The following is a 15,024-nucleotide window of genomic DNA, read 5'->3' as shown; positions in this document are numbered from 1 at the left end:
ACGACTTCCAAAATTTTGTTGCTACTCTCTTCTGTGTTGTTCTTTACCTCATTGGTGTATGCCTTTTCAAAAGTTCCTTTAGTGGAATTTTGGAAGGGAACAAAAGTAATGTTTAATTTGCCATTTTACCCAGAATATAGGTCTTCTTTAAACATACAAGTGTGTTTTCTGGATTGAATAGTATATTAAGCTACTAGCACATAAGAACAGATACATTCATCAAAATAGCTATTTACTGCCTTAAAAAAGTAGAGGATGGAACATAGGATTGGGATGTTTAAGTGGGCAAGCTTTATCTTTAATTTTTTTTTAATTAATTAATTTTTTGGCTGTGTTAGGTCTTCGTTGCTGTGCCCAGGCTTTCTCTAGTTGCGTCGAGCAGGGGCTACTCTTCGTTGTGGTGCGTGGGCTTCTCATTACAGTGGCTTCTCTTGTTGTGGAGCACGGGCTCTAGAGTGCAGGCTCAGTAGTTGTGGCTTGCAGGCTTAGTTGCTCCGCAGCATGTGAGATCTTCCCGGACCAGGGCTTGAACCCTTGTGCCCTGCACTGGCAGGAGGATTCTTAACCACTGCGCCACCAGGGAAGTCCCAAGTTTTTTGTTTTTTTGTTTTTTAAAATATGTATTTATTTATTTGGCTGCGCTGGGTCTTAGTTGCAGCATGCGGGATCTTTTAGTTGTGGCATGCAGGATCTAGTTGCCTGACCAGGGATCGAACCCAGGTCCCCTGCATTGGGAGCTCGGATTCTGAGCCACTGGACCACCAGGGAAGTCCCTAAGTGGGCAAGTTTTGAATTTGGATAGGGATTGGGAGGGGTGAGTTATCTCTGGTTGCAGGGCAGGATGACGTAGCCATAGTGGAGTTTCTCTGGGCCTGGACAGACTAAGGGCAGTAAAGTTAAAAGTGAGTAGCTCTCATTTACAAATTTTCCTGTTGATAGTTACGGAGAGTGTGTATGTTTACCAACATGAGTAAAACCATAAGTATCATGTGAGAAAATACTTGCCTTTGTTGAGAATTCAGTCACTGTGTCTCAGGCACCTTACTGAGCACCCCTGGAGATTGATAGTGTTTATCTTCATGTCATAGATGACACCAGTTATTGAAATTAAGAAAATTTTGTAATTACACAGAAAACTGAAGATGTATTTCCCTCAGTATCTTCATAGTTATGTCTTTAAATTGTTGAGAATGAGCAAGTTGCATAAGTTTAGTTTCAGCTATACCTGTATTTTAAATATTTCAAAAGTCTTATTTCACATTTTTGAAATTTTCATTTATTTCTTAAAAAATACTTTCTATAAGAATTTTTTCTTATCTAAAAAATATATTTTTAAAGGACCGAGACCATGACTCTTTTGCTCACTGAGTTGACCTCATCCCCTCATATTTCCTGGCACATAGTACAATAGATACTCACAAAATACCTGTTGAATAAACACATGGAAGTGTCTGTCCCAGTAGCTTGTGCAGGCATATGTGTCCTGAAGATGTGCACAAGAACATTAATTCACATAGTGTATTTCATGAATATTACTTAGAAGCTAGTTAACACAGTGCCCAACTTGATTTATCCAACAAGATGCCATGATTTCTACACTCTTGAATATATTTTAGTTAATACAATTGAGATTTTTTTTAAAAATGTTAAAATCTGATTACAGTATAATGAATGCTCAACAGAAAAATGAAAGGTATGATATTTAAAATTGTATGTGTTTCATGGTTGCTGGTAATTATTCTACACAGATATTGATAGTTTGTTCATGAGAGAACAAATAAAGTTATTCTTTAGCTATAGAATTTTCTGCAGTTTTGGTCGGATAGGAGGTTATCCCCTGATTCCAATTATGAACGTTACCAATTACTACTGCAAAGATGCAGCATCTCTTTAATACAAAATAGAAGCTCAGATATAAGGGAAATATAAAATTCTGTTAATATTAAAAGATCTGTAAGATTATATTTTGGGTGTTGATGCTGTATTAGTAATAAACAACACAACTGCTATGTGGAACAGTTTATATTGGGGTAAATGTATAAGAAATTTGGTCAGCTCCTTCTTTTTAGTTTGTTAGTTTTGTTTTCAAAAAGTTGTTATTTGTCTTCTTTGATAAGTGTAATGTGAGATATTCCCTTTAAATTTCATTATGGTAAATGAGTTTGTTTCCTTGGACATCTTGTATACAGTAAATGCAAGGCATTTAACTCATACTTTGCTGAGGTTCTGAGTGAATATAGGGCATTAATATTCTGTCACTTGAGTTAAGTAATAATATAGAAACTGATATTAGAATAGTTGTTGGGTTTTACAGGATCATTTAAAATCACTTGGTCTGCACATGTTTCTTAAGGAGTAGTACTTGTAGTATTTTAAATAAACTACCTGGTGAAATAAACTGATTATGAGTGGCAACTGTGCAAAATAATAACTCCTAACACCATGTTTGTAAACGACGTTTAAATTTACAGTGCCTTTATATACATTATCTACCTCATTTACTGATCAAAAAAGAAACCCTTATGAGATAGGCAGTGTCATTACCAATTTACAGATGGAGAAACTGACACTCAGAGATATGAAATGTCTCGCTCTATACAGCTAGAGAAGGAAACGGGGAGCAGTCCTCTGACACCCAGGGGAGCGCTCTTTCTCGCACGCGCCACATTTGTTTTCAGGACTCAAGTCAGTTAGCTGATGAGCAAGACTTCTTCCCAGTATGTTCCTGGAAAGCAAAACAAACACCGCTCCCCCACTAGCAACAAAACCTCGTGGGGTGGGGAATGGGGCTTACCTTTGTGAGACGTTTATGAGGGAGATGTTCGAAGGATGTTTACTGAATTAAAATTGTTCATCTGTTCCCACAAGAAAGCCTAGCCACTGACTTTACAAACCCTGAGTCCTCAGACTGGTTTAGGCACCTCAAGACTCAGTCTCCCAAGTGTGTGGAATTGGAGTAACCGCTTTGGGATTCTTAAGTGTGAAAGTAAAACATAAGGATTCTCTCTCTTTTTTTAAGAATTTCCTTTCCCTTTCCGGGTTGCCCTCGGTGTTCCTTTTTACCTGATACCACCTGCACGAAAATGTTGGTGGTGGAAAGTATGGTGGTACCTGCCCTATAGCCCTGCATCCCTGAGGGGTCCCCTGGCAGGAAGAAACCCAGAGAACTCTTGCAGTTTACCAGAAAAATATTCCATAGTTCACAGTATCAGGGTCAGTTCTTCTGGATGCTGTCTCTTAAGAATTCACAACTTTCTAGATTAGAAAAGAGTCTGGAAGAATATGTATTAGACTTTTATCATTGGTTATTTTATAGTTATTATATATAGTGGTATTAAATGATGAGAAATGTTTACTTTCCATGTAAAACAATTCTGTCGTTGGATTATTCTTCTTTTCAAAGAGCAAGGGTTGCATTCATACTCAGAAAAAAAGAAATTTTTACAAAAAAAGAGTTGGAAAAAAAAGTTATTGAAAACCTTAAACAATCTGGTGACTCACAGGGATTAGTGTTCATTTATGATTATGAGATGAGTAACAAACTGTTAGTAATAAACTGTTAGCAGTATATCAACAAATGCACTATTTATACCAATAGTTACTGAATCTGCATTCGTTTTTTGAGTGAATTAAAATCACAGAATAGATGATAATCGGGCGCATATACAGAGTGCTTACTGTCTGCTGGGCACTCTTCTAAGAGCTTTACCTGGATTATCTCATTTAATTCTCTTCCTCATCTTACGAAGTTGGTATTTATACATATGGAAGATAAGGCAGAGAGAAGGTGACTACAAGGAAATGTGACATCAGCAGACATTTGAAAAGCACTTACCTATTAGGAATCGCCCTCTCTTACTGCTGGGAACCCTGAAACCAGTGAGAGAGCCCAGGCTAGTCCCAGTGGTGGCAGAGTTTGTCTCCTCAGGCTGAACACTTAGCCATTCTCTTCCACTGCCCTGAGTGGATGTGGAATTCTAACCAGATTCTACAACTGAGAAGCAGTATCCTGATTGCTTTAAACACTCTGAAAGACTAGTAGGGTCTTAATCCACTTCTAATGTTCCTTAGGAACCTGGTACACATTACACTAATTTTTATTCTTTTTAGTTTGCTAGCAAGAATTGTCTCTGGTTCAGTCTTGGATGACAAAGGGAGGTTTGGAATATGGCAGGAGAGTCATGTTTGGAAGTTGTATTTTGCCTAACTGGTGTTCTTTACTTTAGTGATCTGAACAACAGACTTGTGATACACTTAACTATCTACCTCCATTTCAAAACTGGCTTTTCAAGTTCTCAGAACCTCTTATCAGACTGAAACTCAGCCAAGGTTAGAACTGCCTAGTATCTCTGTGCTGTCCTGCCCCCACTGCTCAAGAACCCTGATTTAGCACACTGCATTATCAAACAGCTTCTGCAGAATCTTGCTTGTGGAGGCTGCTTGTGTATGAGATAATCTTTTTTTAGCATCATTTTTTTTTTCTCACCATGCTTATGACCATATTCCTCAAAAGGAAAGGAAGACTGTCCTCAGACTTGTTAAGAAACACATGCTCTGGATTTGATTGACTATTCCCTTTCCCATATTAGGGAAGTTTTCAAATATAATGTCTTCAGTTGACAGTTTACTGTCAACTCTATTGACTTCTCTTTTTTAAAAAAATACTCCATAAAAAAATACTTTATATTTTTATGAAATATAAAGTTTAATTAAACTAGACTCAATGATTTATTCCCCATCATTTTTTCTTTCTACATAGATTTCCTCTGTATTTTCCAGACAAAAGTTTGCTTCATATTCCAAGGCCAAAGCCAAATCAGATGTAAGATACAGCAACAACTGTGTTTGTTTGTAAATGCTGATACAGATAACAGTGGAAAAACTCCTATGTATGATTTGACCCTTGAACCTGGAGCGCTCCTCTCTTTACTTTCTCCCTTAGCAAGGCTATCTGCTAGCATTCCCTCAATTGTCAATTCTATGCCCCCGACTGTAAAACTTCTACCTCCAAGTATCAGTGCTTTGGTATTTCAGCAGTCTTGGGTCAGTCATAACCATAGTGAATCTTTGTTAGAAGAGAATTATCTGTGATTGCTAATAATTTTGTGGGCTTTTGGACAGTTATGATGAGTGACTACCTGATTGAGTGCTCTAATAACTGAAACATTACAGTGTTGGAGAAACTGATATGAAGAAATTATTGGGGGAGAGAAGGTAATGGTTGTAATAGTGAAAAGATTTTCATGTGTTCATCCAGATCTAGGTTATTAGAAGCTAATAATTGCTCCAAATATAAAACCTGAATTAGGGAATGCTACGATCTGGATGCTGGTGTTCCCCCCAAAATTGATATGTTGAAATCCTAACCCCCAAGGTGATGGTATTGGGAGGTGAGGTCTTTGGGAAGTGACTAGGTCATGAGACCCCATAAAAGAGACCCTAGACAGCTTGCTTGCCACTTCTGCCATGTGAGGTTACAGTGAGAAGAAGGCCATTTATGAACGAGGAAGCAGGCCTTTACCAGACACAGAAACTGACCGTGCTGGCACCCTGATTTCAGACTTCCAGCCTCCAGAACTGTGAGAAATAAATGTCTGTTGTTTACAAGCAAATTTCTGTTGCTTATAAGCCGTCCAGTATGTAGTATGTTGTTATCGCAACCCCGTGTCCTCAAGTCCATTCTCTACGTCTGCGTCTTTATTCCTGTCCTGCCCCTAGGTTCCTCAGAACCATTTTTTTTTAGATTCCATATATATGTGTTAGCATACGGTATTTATTTTTCTCTCTCTGACTTGCTTCACTGTGTATGAAAGTCTCTAGGGCCATCCACCTCACTACAAATAACTCAGTTTTGTTTCTTTTTATGGCTGAGTAATATTCCATTGTATATATGTGCCACATCTTTTTTACCCATTCATCTGTCAATGAACACTTAGGTTGCTTCCATGTCCTGGCTATTGTAAATAGAGCTGCAATGAACATTGTGGTACATGACCCTTTTTGAATTATGGTGTTCTCAGGGTATATGCCCAGTAGTGGGATTGCTGGGTCGTATGGGAGTTCTATTTTTAGTTTTTTAAGGAACCTCCATACTGTTCTCCATAGTGGCTGTATCAATTTACATTCCCACCAACAGTGCAAGAGGGTTCCCTTTTCTCCACACCCTCTCCAGCATTTATTGTTTGTAGATTTTTTTGATGCCATTTTGACTGGTGTGAGGTGATACCTCATTATAGTTTTGATTTGAATTTCTCTAATGATTAGTGATGTTGAGCATCTTTTCATGTGTTTGTTGGCAATCTGTATATCTTCTTTGGAGACATGTCTGTTTAGGTCTTCTGCCCATTTTTGGATTGGGTTGTTTGGTTTTTTTTGCTATTGAACTGCATGAGCTGCTTGTAAATTTTGGAGATAAATCCTTTGTCAGTTGCTTCATTTGCAAATATTTTCTCCCATTCTGAGGGTTGTCTTTTCAACTTGTTTGTGGTTTCCTTTGCTGTGCAAAAGCTTTTAAGTTTCATTAGGTCCCATTTGTTTATTTTTGTTTTTATTTCCATTCCTCTAGGAGGTGGGTCAAAAAAGATCTTGCTGTGATTTATGTCATAGAGTGTTCTGCCTGTGTTTTCCTCTAAGAGTTTTATAGTGTCTGGCCTTACATTTAGGTCTTTAATCCATTTTGAGTTTATTTTTGTGTATGGTGTTAGGGAGTGTTCTAATTTCATTCTTTCACATGTAGCTGTCCAGTTTTCCCAGCACCACTTATTGAAGAGGCTGTCTTTTCTCCATTGTATATTCTTGCCTCCTTTATCAAAAATAAGGTGACCATATGTGCGTGGGTTTATCTCTGGGTTTTGTGTCCTATTCCATTGATCTATATTTCTGTTTTTGTGCCAGTACCATACTGTCTTGATTACTGTAGCTTTGTACTATAGTCTGAAGTCCGGGAGCCTGATTCCTCCAGCTCCGTTTTTCTTTCTCAAGATTGCTTTGGCTATTCGGGGTCTTTTGTGTTTCCATACAAATTGTGAAATTTTTTGTTCTAGTTCTGTGAAAAATGCCATTGGTAATTTGATAGAGATTGCATTGAATCTGTAGATTGCTTTGGGTAGTATAGTCATTTTCACAATGTTGATTCTTCCAATGCATGAACATGATATATCTCTCCATCTGTTTGTATCATCTTTAATTTCTTTCAGCAGTGTCTTATAGTTTTCTTCATGCAAGTCTTTTATCTCCTTAGGTAGGTTTATTTCTAGGTATTTTATTCTTTTTTGTTGCAATGGTAAATGGGAGTGTTTCCCTAATTTCTCTTTCAGATTTTTCAGCATTAGTGTATAGGAATGCAAGAGACTTCTGTGCATTAATTTTGTATCCTGCTACTTTACCCAATTCATTAATTACCTCTAGTAGTTTTCTGGTAGTATCTTCAGGATTCTCTATGTATAGTGTCATGTCATCTTCAAACAGTGACAGCTTTACTTCTTCTTTTCCAATTTGGATTCCTTTTATTTCTTTTTCTTCTCTGATTGCTGTGGCTAAAACTTCCAAAACTATGTTGAATAATAGTGGTGAGAGTGGACAACCTTGTCTTGTTCCTGATCTTAGAGGAAATGGTTTCAGTGTTTCACCATTGAGAACGATGTTGGCTGTGGGTTTGTCATATATGGCCTTTATTATGTTGAGGTAAGTTCCCTCTGTGCCTACTTTCTGGAGGGTTTTTATCATAAATGGGTGTTGAATTTTGTCAAAAGTTTTTTCTTCATCTATTGAGATGATCATATGATTTTTCTCCTTCAATTTGTTAATATGGTTTATCACATTGATTGATTTGCATATATTGAAGAATCCTTGCATTCCTGGGATAAACCCCACTTGATCATGGTGTATGATCCTTTTAATGTGCTGTTGGATTCTGTTTGCTAGTATTTTGTTGAGGATTTTTGCATCTATGTTCATCAGTGATATTGGCCTGTAGTTTTCTTTCTTTGTGGCATCTTTGTCTGGTTTTGGTATCAGGGTGATGGTGGCCTCGTAGAATGAGTTGGTGAGTGTTCCTCCCTCTGCTATATTTTGGAAGAGTTTGAGAAGGATAGGTATTAGCTCTTCTCTAAATGTTTGGTAGAATTCGCCTGTGAAGCCATCTGGTTCTGGGCTTTTGTTTCTTGGAAGATTTTTCGTTACAGTCTCAATTTCAGTGCTTGTGATTGGTCTGTTTATATTTTCTATTTCTTCCTGGTTCAGTCTTGGAAAGTTGTGCTTTTCTAAGAATTTGTCCATTTCTTTCAGGTTGTCCATTTTATTGGCATATAGTTGCTTGTAGTAATCTGTCATGATCCTTTGTATTTCTGCAGTATCAGTTGTTACTTATCCTTTTTCATTTCTAATTTTATTGATTTGAGTCTTCTCCCTTTTTTTCTTGATGAGTCTGGCTAATGGTTTGTCAGTTTTGTTTGTCTTCTCAAAGAACCAGCTTTTAGTTTTACTGATTTTTGCTATCATTTCCTTCATTTCTTTTTCATTTATTTCTGATCTGACCTTTATGATTTCTTTCCTTCTGCTACCTTTGGGGTTTTTTTGTTCTTCTTTCTCTAATTGCTTTAGGTGTAAGGTTAGGTTGTTTATTTGAGATGTTTCAGGTTTCTTGAAATAGGATTGTATTGCTATAAACTTCCCTCTTAGAACTGCTTTTGCTGCATCCCATAGGTTTTGGGTCATCGTGTTTTCATTGTCATTTGTTTGTAGGTATTTTTTGATTTCCTCTTTGATTTCTTCAGTGAGCTTTTGGTTATTTAGTAGTGTATTGTTTAGCCTCCATGTGTTTGTATTTTTTACTGTAATTGATAGCTAGTCTCATAGCGTTGTTGTCAGAAAAGATACTTGATACGATTTCAATTTTCTTAAATTTACCAAGGCTTGATTTGTAATAACCCAAGATATGATCTATCCTGGAGAATGTTCCATGAGAACTTGAGAAGAACGTGTATTCTGTTGTTTTTGGATGGAATGTCCTATAAATATCAATTAAGTCCATCTTGTTTAATGTATCATTTAAACCTTGTGTTTCCTTATGTATTTTCATTTTGGATGATCTGTCCATTGGTGAAAGTGGGGTGTGTTAAAGTCCCCTACTATGATTCTCTAACTGTCGATTTCCCCTTTTATGGCTGTTAGCATTTGCCTTATGAATTGAGGTGCTCCTGTGTTGGGTGCATAAATATTTATAATTGTTATAGCTTCTTCTTGGATTGATCCCTTGATCATTATGTAGTGTCCTTCTTTGTCTCTTGTAATAGTCTTTATTTTAAAGTCTATTTTGTCTGATATGAGAATTGCTACTCCAGCTTTCTTTTGATTTCCATTTGCATGGAGTATCTTTTTCCATCCTCTCACTTTCAGTCCGTATGTATCCCTAGGTCTGAAGTGGGTCTCTTGTAGACAGCATATATACGGGTCTTGTTTTTGTATCCATTCAGCCAATCTGTGTCTTTTGGTTGGAGCATTTAATCCATTTACATTTAAGGTAATTATCGATATATATGTTCCTATTACCATTCTCTTAATTGTTTTGGGTTTGTTATTGTAGGTCTTTTCCCTCTCTTGTGTTTCCTGCCTAGGGAAGTTCCTTTAGCATTTGTAAAGCTGGTTTGGTGGTGCTGAATTCTCTTAGCTTTTGCTTGTCTGTAAAGGTTTTAATTTCTCTGTTGAATCTGAATGAGATCCTTGCTGGGTAGAGTAATCTTGGTTGTAGGTTTTTCCCTTTCATCATTTTAAATATGTCTTGCCACTCCCTTCTGGCTTGCAGAGTTTCTGCTGAAAGATCAGCTGTTAACCTTATGGGGATTCCCTGTATGTTATTTGTTGTTTTTCCCTTGCTGCTTTTAATATTTTTTCTTTGTATTTAATTTTTGATAGTTTGATTAATATGTGTCTTGGCATGTTTCTCCTTGGATTTATCCTGTATGGGACTCTCTGTGCTTCCTGGACTTGATTGACTATTCCCTTTCCCATATTAGGGAAGTTTTCAACTATAATGTCTTCAAATATTTTCTCAGTCCCTTTCTTTTTCTCTTCTTCTTCTGGGACCCCTATAATTCGAATGTTGGTGCATTTAATATTGTCCCAGAGGTCTCTGAGATGTTCCTCAATTCTTTTCATTCTTTTTTCCTTATTCTGCTCTGAAGTAGTTATTTCCACTATTTTATGTTCCAGGTCACTTATCCGTTCTTCTGCCTCAGTTATTCTGCTATTGATTCCTTCTAGAGAATTTTTAATTTCATTTATTGTGTTGTTCATCATTGTTTGTTTGCTCTTTAGTTCTTCTAGGTCCTTGTGAAACATTTCTTGTATTTTCTCCATTCTATTTCCAAGATATTGGATCATCTTTACTATCATTATTCTGAATTCTTTTTCAGGTAGACTGCCTATTTCCTCTTCATTTGTTTGGTCTGGTGGGTTTTTACCTTCTTCATCTGCTGTGTGTTTCTCTGTCTTCTCATTTTGCTTAACTTACTGTGTTTGGGGTCTCCTTTTCGCAGGTTGCAGGTTTGTAGTTCCCGTTGTTTTTGGCGTCTGCCCCCAGTGGCTAAGGTTGCTTCAGTGGGTTGTGTAGGCTTCCTGGTGGAGGGGACTAGTGCCTGTGTTCTGGTGGATGAGGCTGGATCTTGTCTTTCTGGTGGGCAGGACCACGTCCAGTGGTGTGTTTTGGGGTGTCTGTGACCTTATTATGATTTTAGGCAGCTTCTCTGCTAATGGGTGGGGTTGTGTTCCTGTCTTGCTAGTTGTTTGGCATAGGGTGTCCAGCACTGTAGCTTGCTGGTCGTTGAGTGGAGCTGGGTCTTAGCGTTGAGATGGTGATCTCTGGGAGAGCTTTTGCCATTTGATATTATGTGGAGCCTGGATGTCTCTGGTGGGCCAATGTCCTGAACTTGGCTCTCCCATCTCAGAGGCGCAGGCCTGACACCCAGCTGGAGCACCAAGACCCTGTCAGCCACATGGCTCAGAAGAAAAAAAGAAAGAAAAAAAGAAAATAAAGTTATTAAAATAAGAAAAAATTTTAATTATTAAAAATAAAAAAAAATTTTTAAGTAATTAAAAAAAAAAGAAAACAGAAAGGAAGAAGAGAGCAACCAAACCAAAAAACAAATTCATCAATGATAACAAGTGCTAAAAACTATATTAAAAAAAAAAAAGAAAATAATGGACAGACATAACCCTAGGACAAATGGTAAAAGCAAAGCTGTATAGACAAAATCACACAAAGAAGCATACACTCACAAAAAGAGAACAAGGAAATAAATATATATATCTATATATAAAAGAAAAAAGAAGACAGCAACTAAATCAATAAACAAATCTACCAATGATAATAAACTCTAAATACTAAACTAAGATAAACATAAAACCAGAAAACAGTCACTCTCATACAGCAAACCCCAAGTCTACAGTTGCTCCCAAATTCCACCTCCTCAATTTGGGATGATTCGTTGTCTATTCAGGTATTCCACAGATGCAGGCACATCACGTTGTTTGTGGAGCTTTAATCCGCTGCTCCTGAGGCTGCTAGGAGAGATTTCCCTTTCTCTTCTTTGTTCGCACAGCTCCCGGGGTTCAGCTTCTGATTTGGCCCTGCCTCTGTGTGTAGGTCGCCTGAGGGCATCTGTTCTTCGCTCACACAGGACGGGGTTAAAGGAGCAGCTGACTCGGGGACTCTGGCTCACTCAGGCCGGGGGGAGGGAGAGGTACGGATGCGGGGTGAGCCTGCGGCGGCAGAGGCCAACATGACGTTGCTCCAGCCTGAGGTGTGCTGTGTATTCTCCCGGGGAAGTTGTCCCCGGATCACGGGACCCTGGCTGTGGCAGGCTGCACAGGCTCCCGGGAGGGGAGGTGTGGATAGTGACCTGTGCTCGCACACAGGCTTCTTGGTGGTGGCAGCAGCAGCCTTAGCGTCTCATGCCCGTCTCGGGGGTCCGCGCTGATAGCCGCGGCTCGCGCCCGTCTCTGGAGCTCGTTTAGGCGGCGCTCTGAATCCCCTCTCCTCGTGCGCCAGGAAACAATGGTCTCTTGCCTCTTCAGCAGCTCCAGACTTTTTCCTGGACTCCCTTCCGGCTAGCTGTGGTGCGCTAACCCCTTCAGGCTGTGTTCACGCGGCCAACCCCAGTTCTCTGCCTGGGATCCGACCTCCGAAGCACGAGCCTCAGCTCCCAGCCCCGCCCGCCCCGGCGGGTGCGCAGACAAGCCTCTCAGGCTGGTGAGTGCTGCTCGGCGCCAAGCCTCCGTGCGGGAATCTCTCCGCTTTGCCCTCCGCACCCCTGTGGCTGCACTCTCCTCCGTGGCTCCGAAGCTTCCCCCTCCGCCACCTGCAGTCTCCGCCCGCGAAGGGGCTCCTAGTGTGTGGACACCTTTCCTCCTTCACAGCTCCCTCCCACTGGTGCAGGTCCCGTCCCTATTCTTTTGTCTCTGTTGTTTCTTTTTTCTTTTGCCCTACCCAGGTACGTGGGGAGTTTCTTGCCTTTTGGGAGGTCTGAGGTCTTCTGCCAGCGTTCAGTAGGTGTTCTGTAGGAGCTGTTCCACATGTAGGTGTATTTCTGATGTATTTGTGGGGAGGAAGGTGATCTCCACGTCTTACTCCTCCACCATCTTGAAGGTCTCCCCCATTTTAACCTTTTGGGGAACATTTTTAGAAGCCTCTTGGTTGACTTTCTGCTGTAGTTTTCCTAATGTTTCCTCCGTGGCAACCAGGAAACCTTCTAGATCAGTGGGACCAACTCATTCGGGGCTGGGCTGGGCCAGGAAAGGTAGGCCGGAAGGCAAGGTAAAGGCTACTTTCTTGTCTACACCTCCATAGAGAATCTTGAGTTCCCCACACCCTTCCTCTCTCCTTACCAGATTATGGACTTGAGCCTTCAAGTGAGCTTAGACCTTCACCTGATTTAGGACCCATGGCTTCATGTTGTTAGGTCTTGAGAAGGAATGACTGCCTCTGAATATATTCTTCCAAGGCCATTTTCTATATGATTGCAGTGCACTTTGCTCTTCATATTATGAATGAAATGATTCCCCCAAATAGCTTTTTCAGGGCTTTAGGAGAGTAATACAGAGCCTGGGACCTGTCTAGGACTAGTGAGAGAACAACAAGCAGGCTCCTAATGTTCTGGTGTGTGATGCTGCCCCTTAACCACCCCTGACCTCCCATGATAGCGCCTCCTAAGCCTTCCTTGCATCTGTCACCATTTCTTGCCTTGTTCATCAAAACTGATCCATTCTCTGTCCTATCCACTTGTTTCAGAGTAGAATATATTGGATACTAACATAAGCAGATAAATACAGCTCAACTTGATGCTAGCCAACTAATGTACTTTCCCCATGTCATATAAGGTGGTAACCTGATTGCAATGCATGCACCTTAAAGAAGGACTTTAAAAAGTTAGTCCTTTACATATATACACTACCAAATGTAAAATAGCTAGCTAGTGGGAAGCAGCTGCATAGCACAGGGAGATCAGCTCGGTGCTTTGTGACCACCTAGAGGGGTGGGATAGGGAGGGTGGGAGGGAGATGCAAGAGGGAGGGGATATGGGGATATATGTACACGTATAGCTGATTCACTTTGTTATACAGCAGAAACTAACACAACATTTTAAAGCAATTATACTGCAATAAAGATGTTAAAAAAATAATGCAATAAATATAATATTTCACTTTCACATTTTTCAGTAAAAAAAGAAGTTAGTCCTTTAAACAAGTACTTCTAGTTTTCTGGGGCTTCATTTAATTAATAAATCCACATGGACATTATAAAAATGTTGGAAAATACAGGAAAGCACAAGGAAGGAATTAAAACCATTTATAATTCCACAATTTGAAGAAAACTACATTTTGATGTGTATTATTCAAGTCTTTATTTCAGGATGTGTGCACGGTAGCACTGCTCATGCTCTTCCCTTTACATAGTTTTTCTACCCAAAATGGTATTTACACTTTTCATCCCATTATAGCCTTCTAAACTCTGTGATTATGTGGCAGTCAATACCTCATTTTTGCGCCTTTAAATCATTTTTGAATTTCTGTGAAAACTGTGGTGATGAAAATATTTACAGCAGTGAGCTTCACATACCCCTGCATATATCCTTAGAATAAATGTACTTAAGACAAAACAAATACACATTTTAAAAGCTTTTATACATATTATTAAACTGCCCTCAAAAAGGTTCTATCAATTTGCCCTCCTATAAGCATTTTTTTCAGCATTCACAGAATTCTCTTTTAAATCATTATCTAAAAAAACTCCTGCCAGCTTAGGGGGAAAAAAGAAATCTCAGTGGTTTAATGTGCATTTCCTTGTTTTGATAGTGAAGTCCCTCATGCTCACCTTTATACACCTGCTGGAGATAGTTGACTGTAGTGGTTAAGTGGGGCTACTCTAGAGGCGGACTCTTCACTTACCAGGGACCTTGGGTACGTTCCTTAACCTCCTTAAACTCACTTACCAACTCTGATAATAGCAACACCTACTTCATGAAGTCCGTATGAAGATTAAAGAGGGTAGCACATGAAAAGGGCCTAGAACATGTTTACTGGCATTACCTGATACATATTAACTATCCCTGTGTTCGCTGGCATTTATAGTTCTTCTTATATGAATTGCCTTTTCATCGTCTTTGTTTGGGCAAGTGGTTTTTTTGTTTTGGGGAGGCAGGAGTTTTTAATATTGATACATTAATTACGTTAACCCATTATCTGCCATATATTGAAATCCGCCCCCCCAACTTGTGGTTTGTCTTTAAATTTTGTTCAAAATGAGGAAATATTTGGATATCAGGCAGTTCAGGCCAGGGAAGGCACAGTTTTGGTCCACCTGGGTCTTTTTTCTGCCTCTCAGTTGTGCTTCTAGGAGTCACCTTCTCCATCACTGAGAAAGTCCGGTATTGATTTTTGTCACTAGAAAGCAGAAATGGCATTTTAAGCAGGATAACTTGTATTAAAAATCACCACTATGGAATTAAACCTTGCTTAATTTATGTAAAT

General features: G+C 39.3%; 1 protein-coding gene across 2 annotated transcripts in view; it reads left to right on the top strand.

Moving 5' to 3' along the window:
• STX11 (syntaxin 11) overlaps positions 1–15,024 on the top strand; it is a 31,514-nt gene that overhangs the window by 12,951 nt on the left and 3,539 nt on the right. The window contains exon 1 of one of the 2 annotated variants that reach the window (XM_057528117.1): positions 12,077–12,247. The exons of the other annotated variant lie outside the window; for it this stretch is intronic. The gene's annotated coding sequence lies outside the window, so the exon portion shown is untranslated. Of the gene's footprint in view, positions 1–12,076; positions 12,248–15,024 lie in introns of those variants that run through there. 2 annotated transcript variants of the gene reach the window in all.

This window comes from Balaenoptera acutorostrata, chromosome 14, assembly GCF_949987535.1.
Source record: "Balaenoptera acutorostrata chromosome 14, mBalAcu1.1, whole genome shotgun sequence".
Classification (NCBI taxonomy): Eukaryota; Metazoa; Chordata; class Mammalia; order Artiodactyla; family Balaenopteridae; genus Balaenoptera; species Balaenoptera acutorostrata.
The sequence above is the reverse complement of the archived record's forward strand: the minus strand, read 5'-3'. Positions and strand labels throughout refer to the sequence as shown.